We start from the raw sequence: 18,366 nt of genomic DNA, 5'->3' as shown, positions 1-18,366 counted from the left end.
AAAGGGAGAATGTACTTCCAGAGCCCAGGTAAACATGTTCCCTTGACCCTGCAGGACTTTGCTAATTCCAGACCCTCCAGAGTCAGCTGAGCCTGCAGCTACTCACTGATTTATCTTTCAGGGCTGCTGAAAGCCTCTGCAGCCTGTGACCCCCCACAACTACTGGTAGTTACCCTCTGCTACTGGTGCTGGAATACCAAAGACAGTTGTCAGTCACCACTCACTGGTGTGCTGCTGGTCCTTCCTCCTAAAATCCGACCGATGATCTCAAAGGCATTATTCTGAGTAAAGTAAACAAATCCCAAAAGGTCACATACTGAATGATTCCATTTAGATAGCATTCTTGAAATGACAAAATGATAGATACAGAAAAACATAGTGGTGTTTCCCAGAGGTCAGAGATGATGAAGGGGCAGGGCTGCATTGGGAGTGATTATTAAAGGATAAAACCAGGGAGATCTTTTGTGATGATGAAGCAGTTTTGTATCTCAATCAAGGTGGTGGTTACACAAATCTATGCATGTGATAAAATGAAATAGACGTGTATATATGTTTTGTAAATGTCAATGCATGGTTTTAATATTAAACTAGAATAATGTAAGATGTGACAGTTGAGGGAAACTGTGTAGAATATACTGCGCCTCTCTCTGCTTTCTTTCTTTGCCAATTACTATGAAAATATAATTATTTCAAAATTAGAAGTAATAAAATAAATGCATAAATAAATCCTGCTAGTTCCTCTTACTAGACAATACTAACTGGATTCCAGTTGGCAGAGGAGTCTAGGAAATTTAATGTTTAGGGGGTTCGAATTCCTTTAATATAGAGCAGAACAATGAATGAAAGGAATGAACGTAAGAATATGTAGATGAAAGAAAAAAATGGCAGAGTTCCAAGCATCTCTAATAAGTTCCCATTGGTTAGCAAATTGAATTTGAGATTAAGATGGAAATTAAGAAGTAGTTGTAGAACTGAACATGTTTAATTCATTCATCCTGTAATATCCAGTATCAATAGTGATGGTGTTGAAGGCTCTAAAGAGGCGATTGAGGAAAGTAGTACTTGGGGGAAAGCTTATATTGTATTCAGAAAACAATATTTAATACTTCCCATACTCCTTCCACATATTATATGATCAATAATATTTTTCAAGCGAATGACTGAAATTAATCACTAAATCTAAGTAATGTTCTATTATGATTATTTCAGTTTAATAGTGTAAGAATTTTTTTAAATTTTGTTTTTGCCATACTGTATAGCTGGATACCTGGAGGATTTTTTTTTTTTAACTTGGGTGATTTATGAAAGAACCTGCAGTCATAGAACTAAGAGGATTATTGTCTCAACTCTGAATTTCTAAACAAGCAAAATATATGTTCTTTCCCAAGGAGGAAAAGCAAAAGTCTGTTGTATTATTTAGGTGAAACACCAAATTCCATTTCTTTCTCTCTTTTTGTTTTCTTTCCTAGACATTAACTACACCAGCAAATCTTGGGCATAACTAAATAGAAGCTAATTTTTTTATATTATTATTTTATTTGTACTCTATTTTAAAACATTTAAATCCAAACTACCAGATGTACATCAGAATAGACGGGACAGAAATAAAATACATGTGGAAATGTGTCATACTTCCGATAGTCATCTGTTTATATTTGTCAGGGCTACAATTAGTAGATCCTGACGTGGTCAAAGACTGCTAGTTCACTGAGAGTTTACAACATGAATGGATGTTGAATTTTGTCAAATGCTTTCTGTTCATGAATTATTTTGACAATATGATTTCCCTTCCTTAGGTTTTTGATATAGTAATTTATATTGGCTGATTTATAAGTCAACTGACCCACTTTAACTATTTATCCTACAGAAATGAAAACTTCGACATGCATATAAAAAACTTCAAATGAATATTTATAGCAGCAGTGTTCATTATTGCCACAAATTGTAAATCCAGATATCCTTCAACAAGTAAATGGATAAATGGACTTTGGTACATCCTCACAATGAAATACTACTCAGCAATAAAAAGAAACAAACTATCAATATGAATCTCAACTGCATCATGCTAAGTAAAAGAGGTCCGCCTGAAAATGTTACATACTGTGCGATTCTATTTTTATAACATTCTGAAAAATGGTAAAACTACAGCAACAGAAGACAGATAAGTAGTTGCAGGGACAGATGATGGGGGAAAGTCTGAAAACAAAGAAGTTGTTCTGTGTATCCTGTCTGTGATGGTGGCTATGAGTGTGTGTAAGAATATAAACTCATATATCTGTCCAACAAAAAAAGTTAACTTACTGTGTAAATTTAAAAAATAAAGAAATAGAAAAAAACAAAAAAAACACCTTTATTAAACTCTCCTCATATAATGCAGCTCATGGAGGTTGTTCCCTACTAAAACACAGCTAATACAAATGGCCATTACATTTAGCACTCCCTAGAATCTTCATGGAAGATTGAAACGGAAAGCTTAATTCCTTTATTTTAATATGCATATGCAGATTTGAAGTAAACTTCATTTTTCTGGTCTTCTCACATTTATTCATACGGAGAAGAAATGCATTTTATTTAATACTGAGATATTATGCAATTTTACAGTCTCTATTCATTCTTCATATTTTGTTCAGTATGTTTAGTAACCAATAATATAAAATACATTTTCTAGTATTAACTATCTCTGATGCTCATTTTTATCGATAAGTAACTACAATAATATAGAACTTGCTTTGCATTATAACTATATTGTCTCTAAAGTAGAGTCAAAGTCAACTCTCAGCAAAATTGTGTCTTTATGAACTCTTTCCAGATTCACTTTTTTTCTTCTGTACTATTTCATTGAGAATTTCTTCTTTATTTCTCTTTCCCCCAACCTCTAAAAATAAATCAATTGCAATTTCTCATAATAAATGATCTGACAGTGTAGATGAAGAAATATTGATTGTATAACCATTGTTTACAGGAAAGTATAAACGAATGAATAAAATAGTGAGCCCCCTTCTTAGAATATCTGCATTTTAATGAAAATGAAAGTCAAAGCATCAGTATCAGACCAAAGGAATAAGTATCCAATTTGTAACTTTAAATATCAAGGAACTCACTTTGGGTCCCCCCCTTTTTTTAGATAAGAGAGGATCTTTACTGAAATTCATCACAAATAACTGTGTGACCCGCTACATCCATTTTCCATAAAGGCAGAATCACATATTCAAAATTTTTCTTTTAAGATCTTTATTCTCCACGTAATAAAATGAGTAACTAAAAAACAATGACTAACTGAAATTAAAATTTTACTTGTATAGATTCTTTTACTGGACTTCTATAATATGATAAATAAAATTATATTTGACTTTAACTTAAGTTAATATAATGGCAAAAAAAGGGGGGGAAGGATAATTTGGTTTACACAGATGATGGTAGTAGTTTGGCAAACTAAACGTAGGTCTACCTGAAGAAATATATAACTTGGTCAGCTATGTCACTTAACCATTTCTTCAGTACAGAAATTTCTGATTAAAAATATTTATTTGATGTTTGATCTCTCTAATGGCCTCTAGTTCTGGCTTGCAACTACCTATCTTCTTTCCTTTTATAAACTTTCATATTGAAGAAATATGTTTTGAGAAACTATCAATGAGAAAAGAAATGCTTCTGTTGTGGTGGTCAGCATAATCACATCCCCTCAATGATTTTAATCATTGTGGGCTCAAGCCTTTATTAGAAATATTTTATATTATGGGACACCTGGGTGGCTTGTTCAATTAAGTGTTTACCTTTGGCTCAGATCATGATCTCACGGTCCTGGGATCAAGTCCCATGTCGGGCTCAGCAGAGAGCCTGCTTCTCCTTCTGCCTGCCACTCCCCCTACTTGTGCTCTCAATTTCCCTCAAACAAATAAATAAGTAAATAAAATCTCAAAAAAAGAAAGAAATATTTCACATTCTGATTGCTGAAGCTAGGATTTCCAGAAGGAATTCCACTAGGATTTCCACCTTCGCACAAAGGTGAAGGCGGACATCCCTGTCTTTTACCTGACCATAGACAAAAAACTCAAGTTTTTCACCATTGAGGATTGTATAAATTAGCTATGGGTCTTTGTATATGGCCTTAAAGATATTGAGATATGTTTCTTCAATCCCCACTTTGTGTGGAGGGATTTTAATCAAGAATGGATGCTATAGTTTGTCAAATGCTTTTTCTGCAACTATTGAGAAGATTGTATGGTTCTTATCCTTTCTTTTACTTAATGTGGTGTATCATGTCGATTGATTTGGGAATATTCAGACTGTTGGAGCTCAGGAATATATTCCACTTGACTGTGGTAAATGATTCTTTTAATGTACTGTTGGATTCAAAGTACTAGTGTTTTGTTGAGAAATTTTGCATTTGTGTTCATTAGGGATCTTGGCCATAATTCTCTTTGTAGTGGGGTCTTTGGCTTTGGAATCAAGGAAATGCTTATCTCATAGAATGAATTTGGATGATTTCATTTTTTTCCCTATTTTTGGAACATTTTGAGAAGAATAACTCGTAACGCTTCTTTAAAAGAATTTCCCTGGGAAGCCATCTGGCTTTGGACTTTTGTTTGTTGGGAGATTTTTTGTTACTGATTAAATTTCTTTGCTGCTTATGGGTATGGTCAAATGTTCTATTTCTTCCTGTTTCAGTTTTGGTAATTTGTGTGTTTCTAGGAATTGATCCATTTCTTCCAGATGGCCCAATTTGTTGGCATATAATTTTTTGTAATATTCTCTTATAAGTATTAGTATTTCTGTGATATTGGATGTGATCTCTCCTGTCTTATTTGTTATTTTATTTATTTGTGTCCATTCTCTTTTCTTTTTGCAGAGTAGAGGTTAATCAATTTTAGTAATTCTTTCAAAGAATAAACTTTTGGTTTCATTGATCTGTTCTGCTGTTTTTGTTATTCTCTCTTTCTCTCTCTCTTTTGCGGCGTTCTCTGTTATTTATGCTTGCTCTAGTCTATTATTTCCCTTCTTCCGCTGGCTTTAGGCTTCACTTCTTGTTCTTTTTCTAGCTCCTGTAAGTGTAAGTTTATGTTGTGTATTTGAGATTTTTCTTGCTTTTTGAGAGATCTGTATTGCTATGTACTTCCCTCTTATGACTGCTTTTGCAGCATCCCAACAGTTTTGGACTGTCATGTTTTCATTATAATTTGTTTCCATGTACTTTTAATTTTTTTTCTTTAATTTCCTGGTTGATCCATTCATTTTTTAGTAGAATGTTCTTTAACTTCCATGTATTTGTAGTCTTCCCAATTTTTTTTCTTGTGGTTGACTTTAAGTTTCATAGGGTTGTGATCAGAAAATATGCATTGTATGATATCAATCTTTTTATTCTTGTTGAGGCCTGACAGTGTGACCTAGTATGGGATCTATTATGGAGAATGCCTCATGTGCACTTGAAAAGAATATGTATTCTGTTGCTTTAGGGTGGAATGTTCTTAATATATCTGTTAAGTCCATCTGTTGCACTGTGTCATTCAAAGCCATTGTTTCCTTGTTGATTTTCTGCTTAGATAATCCATCCATTGCTATAAATGGGGTGTTACATTCCTACTATTATTGTGTTATTATCAATGAGTTCCTTTATGTTTGTTATTGGCTTATATATTTGAGTGCACCCTGATTGGGGGGATAAATTTTATAATAGTTAGATCTTCCAATTGGCTAGACCCCTTTGTTATGATACTGTCGTCCTTCTTCATCACTTATTACAGTTTTTGATTTAAAATCAATTTGTCTGATATAGGTATTAGTATTCTGGGTTTGCGTTTTTTAAAATATTTTTATTTTTAAAATTTCTTTTCAGTGTACCAGAATTCATTGTTTATGTACCATACCCAGTGCTCCATGCAATACGTGCCCTCCATAATACCCGCCACCAGGTTAACCCAACTTCCCACCCCCTGCCCCTTCAAAACCCTCAGATTGTTTTTCAGAGTCCATAGTCTGTCATGGTTCATCTCCCCTTCCAATTTCCCTCAACTCCCTTCTCCTCTCCATCACCCTATGTCCTCCATGTTATTTGTTATGCTCCACAAATAAGTGAAACCATATGATAATTGACTCTCTCTGTTTGACTTATTTCATCAGCATAATCTCTTCCAGTCCCATCCATGTTGCTACAAAAGTTGGGTATTCATCCTTTCTGATGGAGGCACAATACTCCATAGTGTATATGGACCACTGCTGCTATGAAACTTTCTTTAGATGTTCATTTGCATGATAAATGGTTCTTCATCTCCTCATTTTCAATCTGGAGGTGTCTTTAGGTCTGAAATGAGTGTCTTGTAAGCAGTACACAGATGGTTTTTATTTTTATATTTTTTATCCATTCTATTACCCTATGTCTTTTGATTGGGGTATTTCATCTACTTAAATTCAGAACAATAATTTTTTAAAATTTATTTATTTATTTGAGAGAGAGAGAACTCAAACAGAAGGGGCAGATGGATAGAGAGAGAGACTCCCAAGCAGACTCCACACTGAGCATGGTCTCACTCCCATAACTACGATCATGACCTGAATCAAAACCAAGAGTTGGATGCTCAACCAACTGCAATAGTCAGGTGCCTCTACATTCAAAGTAGTTATTGGTAGATATGAATTCAGTGTCATTTTATTACTTGTTTTGTCATTATTTCTGGAGATTTTCTCTGTTCCTTTCTAGTCTTTTGCTTTTGGTTTTTCTTTCCCATGCAAAGACTCCCCTTTAATATTTCTTGAGGGGCTGCTTTACTGGTTATGAACTCCTTTATTTTTGTTTGTTTGTTTGTTTGTTTGTTTTGTTTTGCTTATGCTTTTGGTTTTTGTCTGGGAAACTCTTTATCTCTCCTTCTATTCTGAATGATAGTCTTGCTGTCAAGAATTCTTGACTGATTATTTTTCCCATTTAGCACACTGAGTCTATCATGCCACTCTCTTATAGCCTGTCAAGTTTTTGTGGAGAGATCTGTTAACCTTATTCATTTTCCTTTGTAAGTTAGAGACTTCTATTGTCTTTTTGCTATTAGGATACTTTTTAAAAAATCTCTATGTTTTACAAATTCTGCTACAATATGTTTTGGTATTGGCCTTCTTTTGTTGATTTTGATGGGATTTCTCTGTGCCTCCAGGATTAGGATGTCTGTTTATTTCTGCAGATTAGGCTAGATATAACACATGAATTCTGTAAAGTTGCAGGATACAAAATAAACCTACAGAAATCTGTGGCATTTCTATACACCAAACATGAAATAGCAGAAAAAGAAATCAAGAAATTGATCCCACTTATAATTGCACCAAAAACCATAAGATACCTAGGAATAAACCTTACCAAGGAGGGAAAAGATCTATACTCTGAAAACTATAAAGCACTTTTGAAAGAAATTGAAGAGGAAACATAGAAATGGAAAAATATCCATGCTCATGGATTGGAAGAACAAAGACTATTAAAATGTCTATACTATCCAAAACCAACTCCGCATTTAATGCAACCCCTATCAAAATACAACCAGCATTTTTCACAAAGCTAGAACAAACAATGCTAAAATTTGTATGGATCCATAAGAGATCCAGATAGCCAAAGCAATCTTGAAAAAGAAAAGCAAAGCTGGAGACATCACAATTCCAGACTTTCAGTTATATTACAAACCTATAGTCAACAAGACAATATAGTATGGTACTGACACAGATACAGACATACAGATCAATGGAACAGAATAGAAAACCCAGAAAATGGACCACAACTATATTGTCAGGTATTCTTCAACAAAGCGGGAAAGAATACCCAGTGGAAAAAATAAAATGTCTTCAACAAATGATGTTGGGAAAACTGGACAGCAACATGCAGAGGAATGAGACTGGACCATTATCTTACACCATACACAAAAATAAATTAAAAATGGATGAAAGACCAAAATGTGAGACAGGAAACCATCTAAATCCCAGAGGAGAATACAGGCAGCAACCTCTTGGACATTGGTCACAGCACCTTCTAAACTAGATATGTCACTGGAGGCAAGGAAAGCAAAAGCAAAAATGAACTGTTGGGACTTCATCAAGAATAGAAACTTCTGCACAACAAAGGGCTCAATCAACAAAACTAGAAGTCAACCTCCAGAATGGAAGATGTTTGCAAAAGACTAGCCCCTGATAAGGGGCTAGTATCCAAAATCTATAAAGAACCTATCAGAATCAACACCTAAGAAATAATTAATCCAGTTAAAAAATGGGCAGAAATCATGCATAGACATTTCTCCAAAGAAGACCTCCTGATGGCTGACAGGCACATGAAAAGATGTTCAATATCACTCATCAGCAGGGAGATACAAATCAAAACCATGATGAGAAACCAGCTCACACCTTTCAGAACAGCTAAAATTAACAACACAAGAAACAGCAGATGTTGATGAGCATGAGGAGAAAGGGGGACCCTCTTGCACCATTGGTGGGAATACAAACTGGTGCAGCCACTGTGCAAAACAGTATGGAAGTGTTTCAAAAAGTTAAAAATAGAACTACCCATTGACCTGGCAGTTGCACTGCTAGGTATTTACCCAAAAGATAAAAAAAGTACTGATTTGAAGAGACATATGCACCCTGATGTTTATAGTAGTACTATCAAAATCAATAAATTATGAGAAGAACCCAAATGTACATTGATTTATGAGAAAATAAAGATGATTTAGTATGTGTACACATACACAAAGAGAGAGAGATGGGAGAGGAATATTAGCCATCAAAAAGAATGAAATCTTTCCATTTGTAACAGCATGAATGGAGCTAGAGTGTATTATGCTAAGTGAAATAAGCAGTCAGAGAAAGACAAATACCATATGATTTCAGTGATATGCAGAAATTAAAAAACAAAGAGGATGAACATGAGGAGGAGAAAGAGAGAGACAAACCATAAAACAGACTCTTAACTATAGAGAACAAACTGAGGGTTCCTAGAGGGGAAATGGTTGGAGACACGGGTAAAATGGGTGATAGGTATTAAGGAGGGCACTTGTGATGAGCACTGGGTGTTATATGTAAGTGAGGAATCACTAAATTCTACTCCTGAAACTAATATTGCACTTTATGTTACCTAAGTGGAATTAAAATAAAAACCTGAAACAAACAGACAAAAATCATTTTATTTAAAAGGAAAACTACAATTTTTAAAAATAAAAATATATGGTCATCATTTTTTAAAGAAAGAGATATTTCATGTTCAAATTTTGAGGTCATTATACTCTCTGGCAGTATTTCACATTTCTTGGAAATACATAAGCATAGCTGCAGCTAGGAACAACAAATGAATGCTCAGATTTGGGATTTTCTTGAACTACTTGTATATTTGTAAAATGTATATTTGCAAAAGTATTTTGCCAATATTAATGTTTCATATACACAATAGTTGGCCATTAGATTGAACCAAAAATAAAAGTTACAAAAATTTTATTTAAGATTATTTATTTGCTTATTTATTTGACAGACAGAGATCACAAGTAGGTGGAGAGGCAGGCAGAAAGAGAGAGAGAGAGAGGTGGGGAAGCAGGCTCCCTGCTGAGCAGAGAACCCAATGTGGGACTCGATCCCAGAACCCTGGAATCATGACCTGAGCCAAAGACAGAGGCTTTAACCCATTGAACCACCCAGGCACCCAATGTTACAAAATTTTCAATTTTCAATGCAGTATTTTCTTTTTCTTCCTCTCTGGAGTGGAATCAGAAGTTTTCATATATCTTGTATTTTCATGCAAAATTCTGAAATATGTGGATTCAATCTTGTGAATATTGGGATTAGGTGTAGATTATAAATGAAAGCTTATGAAACAATTTAATTTTACAACTAGTGGTCTTATTGCTCCATTTTTAGGCTGTGCATAGATCTTGTAATGAATGTCTATTATTTCACTGGGTAAGAAAATTATTTGATTTCTTTTTGTTGCTATCTGGGAAGGAAAATCTTTGCCTTTTCCATCCTATTTTTAAATGAATTCAAATTTAAATGAATTCGGATGTGCTCAAATACACTTATTGAAATCATTTAAAAATATAGAACCATGAACCTGGTCAATATATATGTCTGCTGGATTTCCTGAAGATACAATAAGAAATATGATTGCATAAATTAGAAATTTAAATGTTAAATTCATTTAAAGTCTGGTAAAGTAAAAAGAAGACAAAGTTGGTTTGGTTTATCTTTGGCTGTATGAAGAAAATTAAGCTTAACCATTAGATAGTATGCAAGACAGTAAAAATGAGAGTAGAGAAGATATTTAAATTGAAAATGTTAAGTTATATTGAGTAATCAAAATCACCCTCTCCCATCCAAGTACTAACCAGGCCCGACCCTGCTTAGCTTCCGAGATCAGACGAGATGGGGGGGGGGGTGTGGGAGAAGGGGGTGGGATTATGGACATTGGGGAGGGTATGTGCTTTGGTGAGTGCTGTGAAGTGTGTAAACCTGGTGATTCACAGACCTGTACCCCTGGGGATAAAAATGTATGTTTATAAAAAATAAAAAATTTAAAATAAAATCACCCTCTCTGATGATGCTTTTCTCTCAAGTTTATCCAACAAAATCTGAGTTTTGCCACATTAAGGACTTAAGTGATCACACTAAACCTCCCTTTCAAACTAGATTGCCAATACAGTAGTACATAAATAAGTAAAGTGCCTAGAAAACTCTTAGTTAGAAAACCAAGACTCTACTAAAAACAAATAAAATTTTGAAATGTAAGTTCATCAAATAATACAATTCCTATTACCACAGCATTAAACTATTCCTTCCCATCAATCATTTAAAATTATAATCAGAGACCTATGTAAATTACATAAATCGAAATTAATTCCATATGTGATTTATCGTTTCTTTAGATAGAGAGCTATCTTACTGGGTAAATTCATCCATCTGAAATATTCTTTAGGGGCTCCATCTACTATAAATGACTATCATCAGACATAATGTTGACCTAAAAAGTCTTATGCTAGAAAAAGTTTGTGGAAACAATTATCAAGTTCTTATTACAACATAATTTGACTACAATTTCTGCATGTGGAATTACCAACAAAAGTGTGTTTCAATTATATGGTAAAAAGAGAATTGCAGTAAAACAGAATTACAAAATTAAAAGTAAAATTAAGTGTTTTAGAAAACTGTAAAGAATCAATACAGCACATTAGCCAGAACTAGTTGTCATTTGTTGAGGGATGTTCAGAGTCAGCCAAGAGGAGAGTGATATCTCAATAATAAAATTAGATATTATAAGTAATAAAGAAAATGTTATAGCTAATCAACTAACTCCACAGTGATTAAAATAGATCCATTTAATAGTTTTAACTACTATAATTTGGGAACACTGGAGCTCTTCATGTACTTTGTAACCAGAATCATCACAATTATTTATCCACTTACCCTTCTCTTCTCATTACCTTATTGGATCCCACATACCTTCACCATCCTCATCTTACTCATTCCTTCCTTTTTGCACAGTTCTCATATAGCATGAATAAATTGCTTTACTCATATAAGTATGATTGAACTGAGTTATGCATAATGATATTTAACTTATTAATAATAGTTTAGTGAAATAAACTTTATTTTTTATAGATGGGATATAAGATGGATAAAAAAAATTTAAGTTATCATGAATAGGCTGCACCTAGAGCTCTGTCACTACGAATAAAAACATTTCACACCTACCTGACTGTTGAACTTAATCATAAAATTCAGAATGTTAGCCGCCTTTCTTCCTTATCTCTTGACTCCTCTGTAGACTTACAAAGCTATAAACAATATCATTTATGTTTATGTTTTACCTTCACCTGTATTAAACATTCCTTTTATATACTAGAATTATATACACATGTAATTTAATGTATTTCTAAGAACATAATATTTTAAAGTAAATTTTCTATAGTTTTGAACTGTTTGGGGTATGTCTATGTCTCTCTATATAGACATATATCTGATGTTTGAGATTTTTTAAAATATATTTTTAAATTATTTGATGGACAGAGATCACAAGTAGGCAGAGAGGCAGGCAAAGAAAGAAGAGGAGGAGGAAGCAGGTTCCACACTGAGCTGAGAGCCCGATGCAGGGCTGAATCCTAGGACTCTGCGATCATGACCTGAGCCGAAGGCAGAGGCTTTAACCCACTGAGCCACCCAGGTGCCCCGTGATGTTTTAGATTTTTATGAGAAAATATAAATTTTAATCTATTAGTTGCTTTAAAAATAACCGTAGCAAATGGGTAGAGTTTCTTAGAGACTTAAATGAACGAATGCGAAGTTCCCACCTAAATGACTAGAATTTGACTGTTTTTTTTATACAGACTTAGTGAGAAAGACATACCATAGAAAACCTGGTACAAAAGCCAGAAGTAAGGCAGAAATGAAAATTCAGGAACTAAAATGCAGTTTTGCCAATAGTTAACATAGTTAATTGTTTTGCCAATATTAACAAAGTTAATAACTGGCATCGTCCAAGCCCTATTTTAAAATTAGGGGCATTTGAATTTAAAAAAATAATAATTATTATTATCAATTTCCTTTAGATTTGCCTCAGAGGACTAGCCTACAATTTCTCTTTCCAACAGAAATTTTCACACCCAGACATGCACACACACTAATAAAACTAAGAAAGATTAAATGTATGTCACCTATGAAATTTCCATGACCACAGAGGAGTAACAAATTTTATGAATATTTAAGAATACTCCATTTTCAAAGTAAAATTTCCAGTAAGGAAAAGAGAGAAGTTTGTCTAAAGTTCAACCTCACTGCCACTACATATTTCACAGGCTTGCAGAAATTATGATGTAATAAATTGCTGCTAAGGAGGAATTTCTAAACCAGAGTAATCCTTTTAACAGCGTTTACTTTTTTTCTAATACTTCAAGAAATTTGCCTTTCTGGGTGTGCAATGAGAAATGTATAGGCAAAAGTCAAAGCTAGCATTCAGAGAAATCAAAGCAGAAAAGAAATATGAATTTTTAAAATATCTGAATTAAACAGAGAAGTTTACAATAGGTTAGGACCTTAAATTGCTAGTTTATGAAACAGTTAAGCAACTGTAATGAGCATAACTATTATTCATTTGCAACTTTAAAATTAAAGAAATAAACTGAAAATGAAACTTTGTTTCTTTACTCTTCCAGTGGTATTTAAGGTACTTTCTATAGTTATCAATAACAAATAGATGTTTTTCCCTTAGTGAGTTCAAAATAAATATTTCTCTCAATTTATGTCAATGTAAGGGAAATCAAATAGAGGATTAGAGAACTATTTTATTTTGTTTTATTAATAGTAAATGATATCTATATAACTGGTTTCCCTTCCAGATCAATTCTGTTTTCTTATTTAAAATCAAAATACTTTTATTTAAATATAAATCTTTTCTGTACATATACAGTGTTTTAAAAAGTGGAGCTTTGAGTTTTTTTAATTTAAAGAAGGATATGTAATGACTACAGAGAATGGGAAATGGGCTGTTGACTAGTTGTTCTTTTTATTTTTGTTGAGGGGAGGTTGATCTAAGCTTGTTACCTCTGGGAGGAAAACTAAATTGCATGTGAACAAATTTAGTATTGGAAACTGCTTTCAATAAACTTCATCTGAAACCTGAAAGGCTTTCAAATGAAACAAATAAGAATGCCTCTGCTACTGAACACCAATGAGCTCCATGACATGAGTATTGTGAATAACAGACAACTGAAACTGGTTTTATATACTATCCTTACTGATGTAAGTGGGAATTTGAGCTTTTATTTCTAATACAGTATGCCAGTTTTTTAATCCCATTTACACACATGCACAATTTCTTACTCTCTTCTTAAAACTGAATGCTCTATTTTTAATACACTTTACCAAATATTTCATATTATATCTGAAATGAGATCATGATATTTCTCCTCTCTGGATTTTTAAGTCTTGTTCAATGGCAGATAGCAATATATTTTGTATCTATTTGATTCTACTAATAATAAAGTACATAACTACATGGCACTCTTACAAGAGATTCTCATAAATAACTGCTGCATACTACACAAATGAATGCATGTTTGCATCCCCCAAAAGGAAGTTGATAGATAAAGTAATTGTGTGGCTGTAGAGCTGGAATGAAATGTTGTGAATACATTAGCTGAACTTGTGGATTTTTCAGAAAATTAAAATAGAATAGTATACTCCTATTAAGTTAATGTTACCTGAGCCGCCTTGTGATCATATCTATTGAAAATAAAACTTTAAGTCTGTGTATTTTGTAAATATTTTGCACTTGCCTTATTGCATATTTCATAATACTAATAAAATTTCTTAAATATTTGTAAGTCCTATATATTTTTAGGTATTCAGCATAACCACACTGCTTTTGAATTAGACCTTTTCTGTGGGAAAGTGGAATTACTTGTTGCTTTGCTTTTGCTTGTGTTGGAGTTGCTGGTTTTCATATATTTTTATTTTTTTGTTTCTTTTCACTATTAACTGGCATATAAAATTCTGGGCTGTTCTTTGAATACCTGAATGATAACACTCCATTATCTTCTTGCTCACATGGTTTCTGATAAGAAATTTGCTCTAATTTTATGTGTATTCCTCAGTATTCATTGTATCTTTTTTATATTATTTTAAAAAATTATCTTTGGTCTCTAGGAAGTTCAACATAATTTATTATCATTATATGATAATAAAATCTCTTTGCGGGTATTTCTTTGTTTATCCTTAACCTTCACTCTGTATTCTGAGCTTCTTGGACTTGTGTCTTAATGCCTTTTATTTTTCAGAAAATTCTTGACCAACAGCTCTTCAAATATTTACTTCTCCTTGTTATCCCTTTTATCTCAGTCTAAGATTCCAAATATATATATGTTAGAATTTTTACTATCTTCTTAAAGTTCTTGGATGCTCTTTTCTTTATTTTCAAAGTTTTATTTGTGTTCAGTTTAAATTTTATCTTCAAGTTCTCTGGAATATCAAGTCTACTGATAATATCATTGAAGATATTCTTCATCTCTGTTACCATTACTTTGTAAAAACTTCTAACATGTCATTTTAGTTGTTACTTACAGTTTCCATTACTTTTCAGATATTCTTCATGTTTTTGTGTATTGTCCATCCTTCCCAGTATAGCCTGTGTTGTATTAATCATACCTATTTTAAATTCCCTGTCTGAAATTTCTAACATCTTGGTTATATATGAATCTCTTCTATAGATTGTTTTGTCCATTTTAACCCTTGTAATATTTTATACAGTATTTGTTGCATAGTATTTGGATGAAACAGATTAAGAAAGACGGAACTAATGTTTATGCCTCAAAATGAATGTACTAATATTTTAAAGTTTTATTTAATTTTTTTCAGTGTTCCAAAATTCATTGTTTATGCACCACACCCACTGCTTCATGCAATATGTGCCCTCTTTAATACCCACCATCAGGCTCACCCAACCTCTCCCACCCTTTCCCTCCAAAACCTCAGTTTGTTTCTCAGAGACCACAGGTCCTCATGGTTTTTCTTCCCCTATAATTTCCCCCAACTCACTTCTCTCCATCTCCCAATGTCCTCCATGTTATTCCATATGCTCCACAAGTAAGTGAAACCATATGGTAATTGACTATCTCTGCTTGACTTCTTTCCCTCAGCATAATATCCTCCAGTTCCATCCATGTAGATAGAAAAGTTGGGTATTCATCCTTTCAGATGGAGACATAATACTCCATTGTATATATGGACCATATCTTCTTTATCCATTTGTCTATTGAAGGGCATCTTGGCTCTTTCCACAGTTTGGTGACTGTGGCCATTGCTGCTATGAACATTAGGGTACAGCTGGTCCTTCTTTTCACTACATCTGTATCTTTGGGGTAAATAACCAGTAGTCAATTGCAGGGTCAATTCAGGGTCTCTTCTGGTTCCATACACGTTTTAGGATTGTTTGTTCTAGCTCTTTGAAAAATGCCAGTGGAATTTTGATCAGGATGGCATTGAAAGTATAGATTGTTCTAGGCAGTATAGACATTTTAATAATATTTATTATTCTGATCCATGAACATGGAATTCTCTTCCATCTTTTGGTGTCTTTCTTCAATTTCTTTCATAAGTGTTCTGTAGTCCCTGAGTTCAGATCCTTTATCTCTTTGGTTAGGTTTATTCCCAGGTATTTTACGGTTCTTGGTGTTAGAGTAAATGGAATTGATTCTTTAATTTCCCTTTCTATATTTTCATTGTTAGTATATAAGAAAGCAACTGATTTCTGTACATTGATTATGTATCCTGCCATATTACTGAATTGTTTGTTGTATGAGTTCTCATAGTTTTGGGGTGGAGTCTTTTGGGTTTTCCATATAAAATATTATGTCATCTGCAAAGAGAGAGAGTTTGACTTTTTCTTTGCTGGTTTGAATATCTTTCATTTCTTTTTGTTGTTTTGTTGATTGCTGTTGCTAGGACTTTTCATACTATGTTGAATAATAGTCGCAAGAGTGGACATCCTTGTAATTTTCTGATCTCAAACGGAAGGCTGTCACTTTTCCCCATTGAGGATGATTATTGCCGTGGGTTTCTCATAGATAGATTTTATGAAGTTAAGGAATGTTCCCTCTATCCCCATACTTTGAATTGTTTTAATCAGGAACGGATGCTGTATTTTGTTGAGTACTTTTTTGGCACCAATTGAGAGGACCATGTTGGTCTTCTCTCTTCTCTTATTGATTTGTTCTATCACATTGATTGATTTGCAAGTGTTAAACCACCCTTGTATCCCAGGGATAAATCCCTCCTGGTCATGGTAGATAATCTTTTTGATGTACTGTGGGTTCCTACTAGCTAGGGTCTTGTTGAGAATCGTGGCATCCACATTCTTCAGGGATATTAGTCTGAAATTCTCCTTTTTGGTGGGTCTTTTCCTGGTTTGGAGATCAGGGTAATGCTGGCTTCAGAGAAAGAGTCTGTAACTTTTCCTTCTTTTTCTATTTTTTTTTTTTAAACACCTTCAGTTTTGGAAGTATATGGATTTCCAGGAATGCATCCATTTCCTCTACATTGCTTAACTTATTGGCATATAACTGTTGATAATAAATCGTGATGATTGTTTCTATTTCCTTTGTGTTAGTTGTGATTTCTCCCTTTTCATTCATAATTTTATTAATTTGTGTCTTCGCTCTTTTGTTTTTGATTAGTTTGACCAGTGATTTATCGATATTATTGATTCTTTCAAAAAAAACAGTTTCTAGTTTCATTGATGTGTTCTACTGTATCTCTAGTTTCTATCTCATTGATCTCTGCTCTAATCTTGATCATTTCCCTTGTATGTGGCATTGGCTTAATTTGTTGTTTATTCTCCAGTTCTTTAAGGTGTAAAGAGAGCTGGTGTATTCAATTTTTTTGAATGATGTTTGGATGACTATGTATTTCCCTCTTAGGACTGCCTTTGCCATATCCCATAGGTTTTGGACCAATGTGTTTCCATTCCCATTCTTTTCCACAAATTGTTTAAGTCCTTTGATTTCCTGGTTGATCCAAACATTCTTAAGCAGGGTGGTCTTTAGCTTGCAGGTGTTTGAATTCCTTCTGAACTTTTTCTCATGGTAGGGTTCCAGTTTCAAAGCACTGTGGTCTGAGAATATGCAGGGAATACTCTCAGTCCTTTGGTATCTGTTGAGCCCTAATTTGTGACCCAGTATGTGGTCTGTTCTGGACAAAATTCCATGTGCACTTGAAAAGAATGAGTATCATGTTGTTTTCAGGTGGAATGTTTTGTATATATCTATAAGGTCCGTGTGGTCCAATGTGTCATTCAATGCTCTTGTTTCTTTATTGATTTTCTGCTTGGATGATCTGTCTATTACTGACAGTGGCATATTAAGATCCCCTATTATTAATGTATTCATATCAATATGACTCTTTATCTTGATTGACAGTTGTCTTATGTAGTTGTCTCCTCCCATATTGGGGCATAAAAATTTACAATTGTTAGATCTTCTTGGTGGATAGAGCTTTTAAGAATGATGTAGTGTCCTTCTTTATCTCTGACTACAGTCTTTTTAGTTTAAAGTCTAATTTATCTGATATGAGAATTGCTACCGCAACTTTCTTTTGAGGCCCATTGTTATGAAAGATACTTCTACATCCCTTCACTTTCAGTCTGGATGTATCTTTAGGTTCCAAATGGGTCTCTTGTAGACAAAATATGGACAGGTCCAGGCATTTTTGTTTTTTGTTTTTTGGGTTTTTTTTTTTTAAGATTTTATTTGTTTATTTGACAGACAAGGATCACAAGTAGGCTGAGAGGCAGGCAGAGAGGGAGGCAAGAAGTAGGCTCCCCGCTGAGCAGAAAGCCTGATGTGGGGTTCGATCCTAGGACCTTGAGATCAT

Source organism: Mustela putorius, unplaced genomic scaffold, assembly GCF_011764305.1.
Source record: "Mustela putorius furo isolate JIRA1106 unplaced genomic scaffold, ASM1176430v1.1 tig00003834_pilon_pilon_pilon, whole genome shotgun sequence".
Taxonomy (NCBI): domain Eukaryota; kingdom Metazoa; phylum Chordata; class Mammalia; order Carnivora; family Mustelidae; genus Mustela; species Mustela putorius.
This window is presented reverse-complemented; position numbering follows the sequence as displayed.